This window comes from Cebus imitator, unplaced genomic scaffold, assembly GCF_001604975.1.
Source record: "Cebus imitator isolate Cc_AM_T3 unplaced genomic scaffold, Cebus_imitator-1.0 Scaffold362, whole genome shotgun sequence".
NCBI classification, from domain to species: domain Eukaryota; kingdom Metazoa; phylum Chordata; class Mammalia; order Primates; family Cebidae; genus Cebus; species Cebus imitator.
This window is the reverse complement of record NW_016107677.1, coordinates 1,341,395-1,356,914: the sequence shown is the minus strand read 5'-3', so window position 1 is coordinate 1,356,914 and position 15,520 is coordinate 1,341,395. Positions and strand designations below refer to the sequence as shown.

Genomic DNA, 15,520 nt, shown 5'->3' with positions numbered 1-15,520 from the left:
AAAAAAAAAAGAGAGAGAGAGAGAGAGAAACAGAGACCAGTTTAAAATGCAGGACTTAGAAATAATTTAAAGGTTTCAATCAAAAAAAGTAAAAAAAAAAAACAAAACTAGATTTGCAGTTTAAAAATGGTAGTCTGGTAAGATTATGGGGCAGAAATGTGAAGGGGAAAGATTTTATAACGTAACATGCAATAGCTTACTACAGTAATATACAGAAAAACAGAGTTGTCTGAACTGTGGTAGTGGTGACGAATATGAGGGCAGATATTTGGGGTATTTAAGAGAAAGGATAAAGCAAACAGTGATTGGTTGTTAAAGTAAGAGGAGAGAAGCAAAGGAAAGAGTTTAGGAAAATTCAGTTTTGAAACTGGGTAGACTGTTGGGGAATACTATTAATAACTGCATTCAGTAGTGTGGGAACTCAGGCAATGGAATAGTTTGCTATTTGAGAGAAGAGCATGATGAATTAGTTTTCCTAGGTCAAATTTGAGGTATCTGTAAGTTATGAAAATGAAAATATCAACACGCAAAAAAAAGAAGTTGGGAACATAGGTCTAGAGCTAAGGTCATAATAGTTAGAGTTGAGAACCATCATCATACAATTGGCTTACAGACTGCAACTATTATTGCAGTCACCCATAGAATGTGTATAGTAAGACAAGAAATGAGTCATAGTCAAAAACCTAGGAGATGCCAACTGTATCAATTATCAGTTACTGCATAATAAACACTTCCCAAATTAGTGACAGAAAGAACAATTTATTATTTTCCATAATTCTATGGGTCACCAAGACTGGCCCTTCTGCCGGCTTCACCTGGGCTCTCTCATGAGCAGCTGATTGGCTGAGGGCCCAGTTCAGGTAGAGCAACTTGGTTTAGATGGTTTGCCTCTTTTCTCTCCATGTAATATTCAACTCAGTCTTTTTCATCATATAGCAATCTCAGGACTGCGTTTCAAAAGGAAGTAAGCCGAAGCTACAAGGCTTCCAGAGAAGCCTGGACTCCAGAACTTGCAAACATGATTTTTGTCACATTTCATTGGTCATTGCAAGTTCCAAGGTCTATTCAAGGGATGAAGAAATAGAGAGTTTCTCTTAATGGAAAGAACTGCAAAGAATTTGTGGTCATGCTAATCTTATCTTTCATGGCGTCAACCTCTATTGACTATGTGGAAGAAGCAAGATCCATGTGGGAACTGGGAAGAAGCAGCTGGAAAAGTAAAGGAGGACCCATGTGAGAATGGCGTCATAACAGTCAAGGAGAGGAGAGTTACAAGAATGGGAGGAGGAGGTCACAATGCATTCTGTTACAAAGAGGTCATGTCAGATCAGTTCTGCAAGTGGCTACTGTGTGGCAGTTAGGAGATTTCTGATAACCCTAAGAAGAACTGTGGAGGCAGTAGACATTTTGTGGTGGGTTGAAGAGTTTCTGGAAAGGGATGTACTAGAGAGAATGAATATGGATAGCTATTTGGTGTGTGAGGGAAAGATAAGTGAGGGGAATATGTGGTCAAGTGAAGGTTATTTTAATGTGACAAGACAGTAGAAGGAACCAGAGAAAAAGGTAGAACATAAAAAGAGTTTACGAAGAGGTAAATTATGAAGCAAAGTCCTAGAAGAGGTGGAGACAGTAAAATTCAAAACATATTAAAGAGTTTAAAACCTAGGGAAGAAAAATAAACACACAATATTTTTGATATAGACGTTTAGAATTTTTCTCTTATCAATAATGTCCCCAAGTATAATATCTCACCTTTTCCTTAACAAAATAGAATGGCAGGCCCTGATACACTCTCATTTCTACAAGTTAATAATTTGTTTTTTCTCCTCAAGAAACTTATTTGTGATTAATGTAAATAGTTGATTTTTTAGATGAAGCTCCCAATTGGAAGTCATTTTATTGCAGTTCATTTCAGAGTACATTCAGAAAATGAAAGTCTGGGACAACAGAGCCCACCTCATGTTTTCAGCTATCCAACTGGATAACTGAAATTCTTGCATATGATTTATGTCCCTTAAGTTTACCAGCTTATCTAGGCATACATTACAGGGGAAGAGCAGGTGGTTGCAGGTAGGTACAAGTTCAAAATCATTATCATTAGGCAATATCTTCCACTAAGAAAGCAAAGCCAATATGGATTTGGCTTGCAAAAGAAAATCTCTTGCTAATAACTGAAATAACTATAATTATCAATAAACAAAATATTCCTGCTAGGTGACTTTCCTTTTAATAAGTACTTACTGTTTTTTATTACAAAATATTTCTTTACAAAATACCAATCAGTAAGGGCACTTTAGCAACCTCCCAGGTGCAGGTAACACTGGGAAGTGAATACTTGAATTTCCAACAAGATTAGATATTTTCTCACCATTTCATCTGGTAAATACCACATGTTAAATATTTACATTTTGATTGTAATCAGTTTCCGGAATCTGAACTATGAGCTTCGTTTACTTAACCCCAGCAGTTTCCAGTACACATTATTTACACATTCTCTTCCCTTTTCTCTGTTTATGGGAATTATGTTCTATAGCTACCCTGCCATTATGGAATGTCTAGGGTTTTACTTATCCTGCCTGATTTATAATATTACTTCTTAGAAAATTAAAGTGGCATTAGTAGAGTACAGATCTAATAAATACAAATACATACACATGCACACACACATTCATATACACACAAACATATATATCAAATTTTAATTTTCATGATAATTTTTTCTTTTGGTTTTATTAATTGTTGACTGTCCTAATTTTTCATGGAGTTATTAATTTTCTGAAAGACTCCAATTTTCAAATGGTTTTTAAAAAACTGCTAATGGTTTGTGTTAGGAGGAAACTATTTTCGTGGCACTAATTTTCATGCTTTATCTATCAAAACAGTGATTCAAATTTCCGTAGCAACCTCAGAAAAGAGCTGTATTATTTATGGCTTCTGTATTCATCTCTCCCTAGGATAGCAGCACTATAATACAAAAACAAATGTTACTTCCAAAGACATTTGCCACACAATGGGTAAAATTAGCCAGAGTTAGTTGTGGGCCGGAGGTTACTCATGTTTACCTGCCTCATTAACTTTTATTTTGCTTATACTTTTCTTTTTACATGTGTAACTTTATAGAAAAACTGTCAAAATTATCATTTAGCATTGCTATTTCTATTTCATGTATAGCGTATTTGCTTTACCTAAAATGCCTTCAGTTTTCTGAGGTGATTATTTTTTAAGTATAGAAAATAGCCAGACAAACTTAGAATTTATTGATCAATGTAGCTTTTAAAGGCTGAACAAGTGGGAAACATATCCTGCTTTGAAACTTAGTAAAAATAAATTGAACAATTTCTCTAAAATTTAAAGAAGACATGCAACTGTCTCCTAGGTTGACATTCAATATGTATTCTTGAAAAAATTTTTAGTGTTTTACATAAGAGATCCCATTGTCATTTGAATAGAATTATATGCAGTCATACATTATTTACATGAGGGAAATATTATTTGGTTTCTTGTTAGCAAATATAGGTGGCTTCTGAGGAAAAAAAGATGGACATTTTTCATTTTATATAGTTAAAAAATAGTTGAATTTGTGAATTACAGATGTTTCATGTAAACCTTAAATATTGCCAAATGTGCCAAGGTCAAATACATTTAGAAAATACTATATACTGAAATAATTTTCCTTTTCTTGGGGATTTTATGATGTAACGTTATCATATTAAATGTCCTCAGAATTCTTAAAGAAACCTGTCAATGTGTTTATCCAGGGGTTAGCAAGCTTTCACTAAAGGACTAACAGTAAATATTTTAAGGTTTGTGAACCATAAGATCACTCTCTCTCAGATACTCAGCTTCATGATTGCAGCATGAAAACAGCCATAGACAGAATGTAAATATGAGCATGGCTGAGTTTCAATAAAACTTTATGGACACTGAAATTTGAACCTCATTATTTTCCTGTCTAAGCTGGTTATCCTTTTGATTTTTAAAAACATTAAAAAATGTAAAACACATTCTTAGCTCATGAACCATGCAAAAACTGATGGTGGCCTGAAGGTGATCAGAGGGCTATAGTTTGCCAACCCCGTGGTAGCCAAATAATTTCCAAATTTATTTGAACATCAAAACATTGACTTATCGCCTATTTATTGAAGAATTAACAAGTCTATAGAAAACTAGAAAAATAACTTAACCAGCTATCTTTTTCAATTTTCTGTTTCCAGAACTAGCAGAGACATTTTAGCTTTGTATGTTTAAATATCTAGACAAGCTATCAATATTTACAAATATGGACTTCGTGTTCCGGTGGTCTTCATATAATTACATTATTGTTGTCCTCTTTTTTTTGTTTGTTTGTTTTTTCTAAAGCAGACAGGGAACTAGTCATTACAAATGCTAACTATGTATCAGTCACTGATTAGGAACTTCACATATATTGTGTAATTTAATATTTATTACAAATTTGTAATTTGGCTGTGTTATATAGATGAGAAAATTGAAGCTTAGATGTGCATAATGATCTGTCTGCACTTATTCATTCACTCCCATAAAATGGGCACACGTTTAGTACATCCTTTGTTGTTGGGGAAATGGATTAAATGGGTTTGAACATGTAAAGCACTTATAAGGGAGCATAGGCCATAGTAAGTATTCATTAAATGTTGGTATTACTTTGGTTTTGATAAAAAATTAAATATTAATTATCTCCAGGTGCTGGAATGAATAGATCATATTAAATATTCTTATTTGAGATCCATATTTTGCTAATTTTTATTATACATGTTGTAATATAATCCAGAATGAATACAATGGCCATGCACTGTGGCTCATGCCTGTAATCCCAGCACCTTGGGAGGTGGAAGCATCGCTTAAGTTTGAGACCAGCTCGAGCAACATAATGAGAAACTGTCTCTAAAAAAAAGAAAAGGAAATAAAAAAGAATCCTTAAAGCAATGAAAAACATTGTCTAGTATGTAAAAAAGCCATTAATCAAACATACACTCATTTTATTTCTTCCAAGTTACTCATTATATTTTTTGGAAGTGTATAATACTATGAAAAAAATTTGTTTAACTTAGGTTATAAAATATTTTTTAAAAATCTGAATCGAATGGACAATTCAATATTTTAGTCAGGTGTTCAATAGAGAAATTATAAAATAATGTTATAGTTCTTTTTCAAATTGATTTAAAAAATTAGGAGTCTGTGTATGTTCCTCAGCTACCATGCCCACATTAACCATGTTAAGGCACAATTTGAATAGGTCTCCTTTATAGACAAGATCTAAATTACCACCTTCATCCCACATTAAATCTCCTGAAGCTCTTTCTACAAAGGGTTATGGAAGTCGTGAATGAATTGAAGGAATTGAGGACAACTTCTATGTCTTTTTTAGTATTTGCTAAAGACTACTTAACTTTATTGTTGTTTTTCTTCTCTGTAGAGTACATTTGTACAGAGCATAGCATATCTTACGATTTCTAGTAATGCTTAGTGTGGTCTTGAGTTTTAAAAATTTATTTCTCTAAACATATTTTTTTGTTTCCAGCTATATGACATTTTTTTTAATATAAAGATCATTTTCTTTCATTTCTTTTACGTTAACATGGAATCATATTTGTTAAAACTGAAGTTTCATTAACAAATATATGTTGAAACAAATTATAATAATTTATATGCCATAGCTTAAAATGAACACTTTATTTGGAGGTAAAGTAACCTAAAATAAATTTAATTTATTGATATAAAAGTTTTTACTTAAAATCATACATTTAAGCATTTATTGTTACCCGATTTTGTCTCTAAATTTCTGCTTGGATTTGGATCACTTCTTTTCTCTAATTACAAAGACACCCAGTCATATTATATAAAAGATACATTTTTCTTTTATATAGTCATAATAAAGCTAAATTAATTTATTAGGTAAACCAATTATATTTGTACTCTAATAACTGATTCATGGGAAAAGGTAGTATGAAATTTGAAAGTGTTATCTTTTAGTTTGAAAATGGCTATGACATTGTACTTGCACCGTCTAAACTGACTATTCATGGCATCTTAAACATTTTAAACTTCATAATTGGCATAGATCTGGGTTTGCAAACCCAGATACAAGTTTACAATTTCTGGAACAGTTATTAATTTAGTAAACTAGTTCTTTATAAAACTCATCTTTATTATTTAATGCATTATATGCATTTATTCAAAGCAGTGTGAATTTCTACACATTCTATAAATATGAGCCTGAGATAAATATACTGAAATATAATATCTTGTCTTATTGTTTATAGCTCTTATTCCTAATTCTATTTCCGAGCTTCGCATCTTTGAGTTATTCTATCTCCACGTTTTGTTTGCTGGAATGTTTTTAATATGAATACCATACACAGTGGGCTGCTGTGGGGTTCAGTAGGCTGGACGTCATTCTCTGTAAGACTCAATAACTTATTTGCATAAGATGTTCTGTCTAGAAAGGATTTCCATAACTGGCTTAGTCATTTATATTTTTCATAAAAAGTGTAATTTTATGGAAAAGTTATTAAAGTCTGGGCTTCCTGCTGTGTCAGATTCTCTGAGCAGAAATCAATTTTTTTCTCTATATTATTATTCTCTACTTCAATGTCAGAATATCACACAATGTCAGAATAATATTTTGTACTAATTCTGGCTTTATTTCATCCTATGATTTTAAATTGTATATGATATTAGGGTAAAATCAGCTTCTATCTACTGAGGATTATATCAATGTAAAGACATTTAACCAAAATTTTGAAGGGAATTATGTGTACTAGGTTTTAGAAAAATGTTAGGAAAATAATCCTCATTTCCTTATGGAAAAAAAATTTTTGCTGAAAACATTTATTTACCTTCTATAGCATGAAAAAAAAAATCAGGCTATGACACTACCTTAGCCAAATGCTGATAAAATGTAAAACTGTTGCTTTTTTTTTTAAAACTTTTAAGTTCATGGGTACCAGTGAAGGTTTGTTATGTAGGTAAACTTGTATCATGGTGGTTTGTTACACAGATTATCACCTTACCCAGATATTAAGCCAGTACCCATTAGTTACTTTGCCTGAAACTCTCCCTTCTCCCACCTTCCACCCTCTGAAAGGCCCCACTGTGTGTTGCTGCCCTCTGTATGTCCATGTGTTCTCATCATTTAGCTCCCACTTACAAGTGAGAACATGCAGTATTTGGCTTTCTGTTTCTGTGTTAGTTTGCCCAGGGTAATGGACTCCATTTCTATCCATAACCTGGCTAAGGACATGATCTCATATTTTTATGAGTGTATAGAATTCCATAGTGTATATTTTCCACATTTTAAAATCCAATCTACCATTGCTGGGCATTTAGGTTGATTCCATATCTTTGCTATTGTGAACAGTGCTGCAGTGGACATATGAGTGTGTGCATGCGTTTTTATATCCAGCCTCTGTAAGAAACTTAACAAATTTACAAGAAAAAAAAAAAAAACCTCATAAAACAGTGGGCAAATGACATGAATAGATAACATTTTAAATGAAGACATACATGTGGCCAACCATCAGATGAAAAAAAGGTCATCACTGATCATTAGAGAAATGCAAATTGAAACAATGAAATACCATTTCATGCCAGTCAGAATGGCTATTACTTTAAAATATCAAAAAATAACAGATGAGGCTGGGTGTGGTGGCTCACACTTATAATGCCAGCACTTTGGGAGGCCAAGGCAGGTGGGTCACCTGAGATTGAGAGCTCAAGACCAGCCTGACCAACATGGAGAAACCCTGTGTTTGCTAAAAATACAAAATTAGCCAGGCATGGTGGTGCCTGTAATCCCAGCTACTCGGGAGGCTGAGGCAGGAGAATCGCTTGAACCTGACAGATGGAGGTTGATGTGAGCCAAGATCGTGCCATTGCACTCCAGGTCGGGCAAAAAGAGTGAAACTCCATCTCAAAATAATAATAATAATAATAATAATAATAATAATAATAATAAATTTTAAAAATAACAGATACTGGAATGGTTGTATAGAAAAAGAAATGCTTATAAACTGTTGGTAGGAGTGTCAATAAGTTCAGTCATTGTAGATGTCTATGTGGTTTCCCTTTCACGTTATAAAGACTGCAAATAATTTATTAGTCACCTCTTTCCTTAAACTTTGAGTGCCTAGAAATCTCCCTTTCTAATTTTTATCTTTGCTTGTCCCTTCTATCCAGGACAGAAATAACTTTGAGGAAGGCATATAAGAGAATTGCAATAATAACCCATTGTGCTGACCCCCAGCCCTACCACAACCATATCATTGCACGAGTCTCCACTATTCTGAGTATGTCATGTCATTGACACATCTTTTTATCCTATAGCTCATTTACCATTTTTAATGGCCATATATTCAAGAACAATTTCTTTATCAAGAAGAAAAATTTACAAGGCTGTGAATGGAAGGCTTTCCATGAACTAAAATTAACCCTATTCCTTAGAACCAGTTCTGGAGTTAACAGAGGGAGGCTCTGTTAGGTAGAATTAATTATAGTAAGCATAAAGATTGATGATGAGATGAAAAGCAGCAAAAAATAAAAATAAAAAAAATAAAAGTCCTATTCATATTTTGTTAAACAGAATGCCAAACTTCATCATATTTCATACTACTTGAGATTGGTGGGTCTCCCTGGCTTGCTATTTTTGCTTTAATACATTTTACTATTAGATTCCCTAGAAGAGGTAAGTAAAAGGGGTAAAGGGGGAGCTATGATGAAAGTAGGGTTTTATTTTAAATCTGGAACAGGGTTTGTCAACAGTGCCACTATTGACATTTCAAGCCAGATAATTATTTGATATGAGAGGCTGTCTTGTACATTGTAGGATATTTATGTTCCTGGCTTCTGCCTACTGGATACATACTGTTTTGTTTTAAATCTGGAACAGGGTGTGTCAACAGTGCCACCTGATGTGAAAAGCAAAAATGTCTCTACACATTGTCATATGGTTCCCCGGGGGCAAAATCACCCTTGGTAGGGAACCACTGAGATAAAATTCAGTTTAAAGAATAAATAATGACAATAAGAAGGAAACAAAGACTACTCTTTGGGAAACTGGTCAAGACTCAAATATGCCCCCAAAGCTTCACAGGCCTTATCCTTCAATCTGTTGGAAGTTTCCATCACAATCTCTAGGTATAGGTGTCACCAATAGCTTGAAACTGAAAATGTCCAGACTGATTTTCAAGCACAAAGTCTTGTTCTGCAGACTCAAGCAATAAAAGCATTTCCCTTGGAATCGTTCCTTTACATAGTATCTAGATTGCATTAGTATTACACTTTCCAGGCTGGCCTAGGAAATAAAGAGTTGTTTCATATATTCTATGGAAAAATACACTCAAGAGTTCCAAATATAGTCCATAAATATTTATGAATTGCATCCTAGTGTTCATATACTAGGTTTTAGAAGCATATCTTATAATGTAATTATCAGTTAATAATTTAATATTTTATTTATTCATATTGTTTTGAAAATGGGTTCAGTATTTATCCTGCTATGTTTTAGATATAAAAGTTTAGCTGAAGTTTAGTGTCTACTATATGCTAGGAAGAAATTTTGCTCTTTGATTGATTTTCCAAGGTCTAACTTTAGTGCCTTTTATTTTTGGACAACTGAATAAAGATAGCAAAATTTTATCTATTTATTTTCATTTTTCTCTACCTGCACACTAAATTCCTTTTCTGTAAATGTAAATTTTGTTAAATCTCCCATTTGATGTTGCAGTATCACAGACAATATTTTATATTAAAACTTCAAGATTTAAACTGTTTATTACTTAATGCTTTGTGCTTAGTCAATTATAGTATATTGAAAGAATATTTTATATGAATGTTGCCTTTTTTATTAGAGCCAACTCATTTTAACTCTGTGAAACAGTTTTTATGTTATTAATGCTACTTTTCAATGGAGAACTACTTTGAGCCCTTGCTTCACAATAGAGTCAATGTAATAAGTCCCATATTCAATTTTTCACTAATATTTGAGAGTGAATATCAAAAAATACCCGTGAGTCTAACACATGTTGTTGAAAGTTTCATTAGTATATAAATTTTCTTGTCTTTATGATGAAGATATCCTAAAAAGGCAAAACCTGAATAATGAAACTGTAGAGGAACAACCAGATATATATATATATATATATATATATATATATATATATATGATTTTTTTTTCAGTGAAATGTGCCTCATTAGCACAAATTTAAACAAAATCAGAAAACTATAAATCAGAGAAACATTAAAAACATTCTTGGCTCATCTTTGATCCAAATTGTATACTAATGATTTTTTAAATGCCTCTTATTTGGTTAAGAGTTATTTTATTTTGGTAGTGTACATGCCAAAAAAATAGACTGGTTGAAACAGGTGAAAAAATATTGTGTGTATATTAGAAAATATTTATAAAATAATATTACTAACTACTGTAGTAAGTTCAATAAAGTTACTGAATAGCAATACTAAAAACACTACAAGATTCTCTGTATTAGATAATAATAGTAGTAATTTCATTATCATTGCTAATAACCTGTATTTATACATTATACTTTCCAGAATTTTTGCAGCTCTATTACTCTTATTTTTATTTGGGGAAATATGTCAGATGTCTACATTGCAGTATTACAGTGAAGAATATACAGAATTAGAAAAAATTATTTAGCTGAATTTAAAAAATCTGTTAGTAAAAATTAAGATAAAATCATAAATTTAAAATTTCAAGTCTAATCATTTCTGCTATATATTAGTTAAAATATTTACAAATGAAGCTCATTAATATTTCAGAGGGTATTAAATAAAAATGTATATTATAGCATTATGAACATTAAAATATTTCTCTTGCATATGTATGAATAATTTTCAAACATATTATGTGATTATAAACTATCTTTAAAATGAACAGAAGTATGCTAAGCAACAAAACAAAATATTTCTTTGTAAACCTTAGGATAAATTTAATATTATCAAATTTAACAAGATCTCTTCTAGAGGAGGCCACAGTATACAAGAACATGATCCTTCCAAAGCAGAAAGGATTCCAATTCAAATAGAGGTCATGGGAGTATTGGGGAATTGCCACATACATCATCATCATCATCATCATCATCATCATCATTATTCTACTATTCAAAAGGATTGTATGCTCAGTTTCTGAGTCTCCTTCACAGCTCTAGTGTAGGCATGAAGAATTTATAGGTCTGCTACAGGAAATAGGAACTGCTCTAAGGAGACAGCAACAGAGGCTTTTGGATACATGAGAGTTTTTGTCAGCTAAGGGAGATACCCAGGTCAGCCAGAAATCTTTTATTACTGTATCAGCTATAAAGCAAGATTTGACTAAAATAAAAAAGGCACAGAAGAGAACAATTCCTGAACACATTTCTTTATGGCTGCCCTCTTCCTTGATCAATTGGGTGTTCTAATGGGGCACTATGGTTCATTCCACTGGTATCAAAGACTAATTTAAGTTCTTGTTAAAAAAGTCTTTCATTTTATTTCCAAATTAATCTACATATCTAATTATCAAACTTATAAATTTGTTTTTATGGTGCAGTGGTTAGAACTGCAGACTCTGAAGCCAGTTTTCTTTCTTTCTTTTCTTTTTTTATTCTTATTTATTATACTTTAAGTTCTGGGGTATATGTGCAGATTGTACAGGTTTGTTACATAGGTATACACGTGCCATGGTGGTGGTTTGCTGCATCCATTGCCCCATCATCTACATTAGGTATTTCTCCTAATGCTATCTCTCTCCATGTCCCCAACCCACTGCAATTCCTCCCCTACCCCCCAAACCCCCAGGCCCCAGTGTGTGATGCTCCCCTCCCTGTGTCTGTGTGTTCTCATTGTTCAACACCAATTTATGAGTGAGAAAATGCAGCGTTTGGTTTTCTGTTCTTGTGTCACTTTTCTGAGAATGATGGTTTTCAGTTTTATCCATGTCCCTGCAAGGGACATGAACTCATTCTTTTTGATGGCTGCATAGTATTCCACCGTGTATATGTGCCACATTTTCTTTATCCAGTCTATCATTGATGGGCATTTGTGTTGGTTCCAAGTCCTTGCTATTGTGAACAGTGATGTAATAAACATATGTGTGCATGTGTCTTTATAATAGAATGATTTATAATCCTTTGGTTATATACCCAGTAATGCGATTGTTGGGTCAAACGGTATTTCTATTATTTCTAGATCCTTGAGGAATTGCCACACTCTCTTCCACAATGGTTGATCTAATTTACACTCCCACCAACAGTGTAAAAGCATTCCTATTTCTCCACATCCTCTCCAGTACCTGTTATCTCCTGATATTTTAAAGATATCCATTCTAACTGGAGTGCGGCGATATCTCAATGTGGTTTTGATTTGCATTTCTCTAATGACCAGTGATGATGAGCTTCTTTTCAGATGTTTGTTGGCTGCATAAATGTCTTCTTTTGAAACATGTCTGTTTATATCCTTTGCCCACTTTTTGTTGGGGTTGTTTTTTCATGTAAATTTGTTTAAGTTCTTCATAGATTCTGGATATTAGCCCTTTGTCAGATGGGTAGATTGCTAAAAATTTTCCCATTCTGTTGGTTGCTATTTCATTCTATTGATAGTTTCTTTCGCTATGCAGAAACTCTTAAGGTTAATTAGATTTCATTTGTCTATTTTGGCTTTTGTTGCCACTTGCTTTTGATGTTTTAGTTATGAAGTCCTTGCCCATGCCTATGTCCTAAACAGTATTGCCTAGGTTTTCTTCCAGAGCTTTTATTGTGTTAGGCCTCATGTTTAAATCTTCTCCATCTAGAGTTAATTTTTGTATAAGGAGTAAGAAATTGATCCAGTTTCAGCTTTCTGCATATAGCTAGCCAGTTTTCCCATAACTATTTATTAAATAGGAAATCCTTTCCCTATTGTTTTTGTCAGGTTTGTCAAAGATAAGATTGCTTTAGATGTGTGGCATTCTTTCTGAGGCCTCTGTTCTGTTCCATTGGTCGATATCTCTGTTTTGGTACCAGTACCATGCTGTTTTGATTATGTGTTCTTGCTTGAGTTTGAACCTTCACTGCACCACTAACTGTGTTGACCTCAGGCAAGATACTAACACCTCTTGTGCTTTGCTTTCTCTATCTGTAAAATGGGGATAGTTTTTACCTACCTACAGAATGGTGACAGTAAAATTACTTAGTACATGCAAGCGATTCGAACAGTGTCTGGAACATTTTAGATATCTCAGTATTGATAGTTACTATCTTTAATGCTATTTATTTTTAACAGGATTTCTTTTAGAGTTTAATCTTAAACACTAAAAAAGAACATAAAACAAAATTGTTCTTAATTTTAACATAATAGCTATTAGCATTATAATCTTGATAATTATGACAACTATTTAATTTTAGTTTCACCATTATTTATAAAATTTTATTTTAAAATTTTGTAATTTAACATGCAATAAGTACATAGAATATGGTTTACAGCTTTTCAAATATCCTAGTTGAAGTACATAAATTCTAATTTATATTAGTTATAAATTAGTACATGGATATTGCATGTACAAGATAAGGATTTATTTAGAGCTGACTTATGCCATAACACAGATAGTAGTATTAGCTACTTAAAGAACTTGCTTTTTTTTTGTTTAGAAAATATTTGTGTATTATTTCTCTGCTAAACTAAATATGAAAGCTAGTTTGTTGTCCTAATTTCGAATCTACTCCTTTGCTGCTTACAATTATTAAATGATGAATCATAAACATTGTCAAATATCATATTTACTTTAAAATATAATTTGAAAATATATTTGATACTGAGTCAATTAAGTGCAAAATATTTTATAAGAGAATTATCACAATTCAGTGTGATTATTTGAATAATCACTTACAATATTTTACTTCCCCGATGTGAATATTTCCATCTTCCTGGGAACTCTTTGCTAGGAACTAGACCTAATCTTTAGTGTTATTTGGCATCCCTGATTTATCTTTTACCTTTAGTAACCACTTTTTGACCTCCGGGGAGTCAATAACCAAAGTATAAGAATTAGTTAATTTAAAATAAAGATAACAACATAGAATTAATCACTATTGCTACCAAAACATAAACATTATAAATTCTAAATGTTAAATATTATAGGAGTCAGGGAAAATTTCTTTGGTATGTGGTTCATGGAGTCATATCCTTCGAGTGAACTACGTAAATAAAGTAATAAATGATTTTGACTTAACTTTCACAAGAAGCCAATTGATACTCAAAACTGTTATACCATTATAAATAATATTGTATTATAATTCATTTCATGTAATTTGTTTCTTAGCATTCTTTTAAAGAGGTATTATGAAAGACACAGTCAATTTGATTTATAGTCATGTTGGAAAATATGATCTTAAAGATTCTCCAGTAGGTATGGCCTAGACATCATGGAATTTGCTTCTTTTACTGCTTGTGTCATTTTCTCTCCAGAGAACTGAAAAGCATTTTTCCCCTTTTCCTTCTACAGTACAGAGAAAATTACTGTCAAGCCCATGTATCTATGTATATTTACATAGATACATGTGTGTGCCTCTGTATGCTGGGTAGGGGGTATCTATCTATCTAATCATCTATATCCAAACTCTGATTCCTTTATGATGTCTGTACTGTTCAAACTCTAGTCTGAGAAATCATCATCTCTTTTCTAGATTGATGCAATAGGCTTCAAGCTTCTATTCTTTCCTATTTTCCAGTTCATTTCACAAACAGAGGACAGACATAGGTAAAGCATAAATTAGTTCCATCTCTGCTTAAAACTTTTTAGCAGCTTCCACTTTCCAATGGCTTTAGCTACGGAAAGTGTTAGCTAACACTAGCTTCCCCCTTCTCCAATGGAGGGGATGGAGAAAGGAGACGTTTCCTTTCTCCATCCCCTCCACTGCCTATCATTTGATCTCTCCTTCCCAAGGGCAGTAATTCCCAACTCTGTTATCCTCATCCTCCCCCTACATTCACATTATTGCTGTCCCTAGATCCTTCTGCTCATTCTTCCTGGAATTCTTTCCTGAGAACTCTGGTTGCCTCTTTTTGATAATTGACATCTCTATTTCAATGTCACCTCCTTGAAGAAGACTGTCCTAAGCACTCCAAATAAAATAGATCTCCCTTCTTCCAAGTCATTTTCTATTCCTTCACCTGGTTTAATGTTCTTCATAGCATTTACTGGGATTTGATATTACATTACTTACATATTCATGTCAACATTCTTGTCTTCTTTATTACTATATTTTTGGTTCCTTCAAACATGTCTGGCACATAGTTGGCATGCAATAAACAGTTGCTACAGAATTACTATTTTTCCATATTGTACTATTTTAAACTCTATGATTTCACAATTCCTACCCATGCTTCAATTAAAATAGCCTCAGTTGTCTTACGTGAAAGTTTGCTATTCCTAGAGCACACTAGGAAATAACAATTAAGACATTTTTCATGACTTTTACTTTTTTCTTGCATTAAATCTTCTGACTCTTTTTTTTTTTTTTTTTTTTTT

General features: G+C 32.7%; 1 protein-coding gene across 2 annotated transcripts in view; it reads left to right on the top strand.

Annotated features, from left to right (window-relative positions):
• RASSF9 (Ras association domain family member 9) overlaps nucleotides 1-15,520 on the top strand; it is a 28,704-nt gene that overhangs the window by 11,355 nt on the left and 1,829 nt on the right. The gene's annotated exons all lie outside the window — the stretch shown is intronic.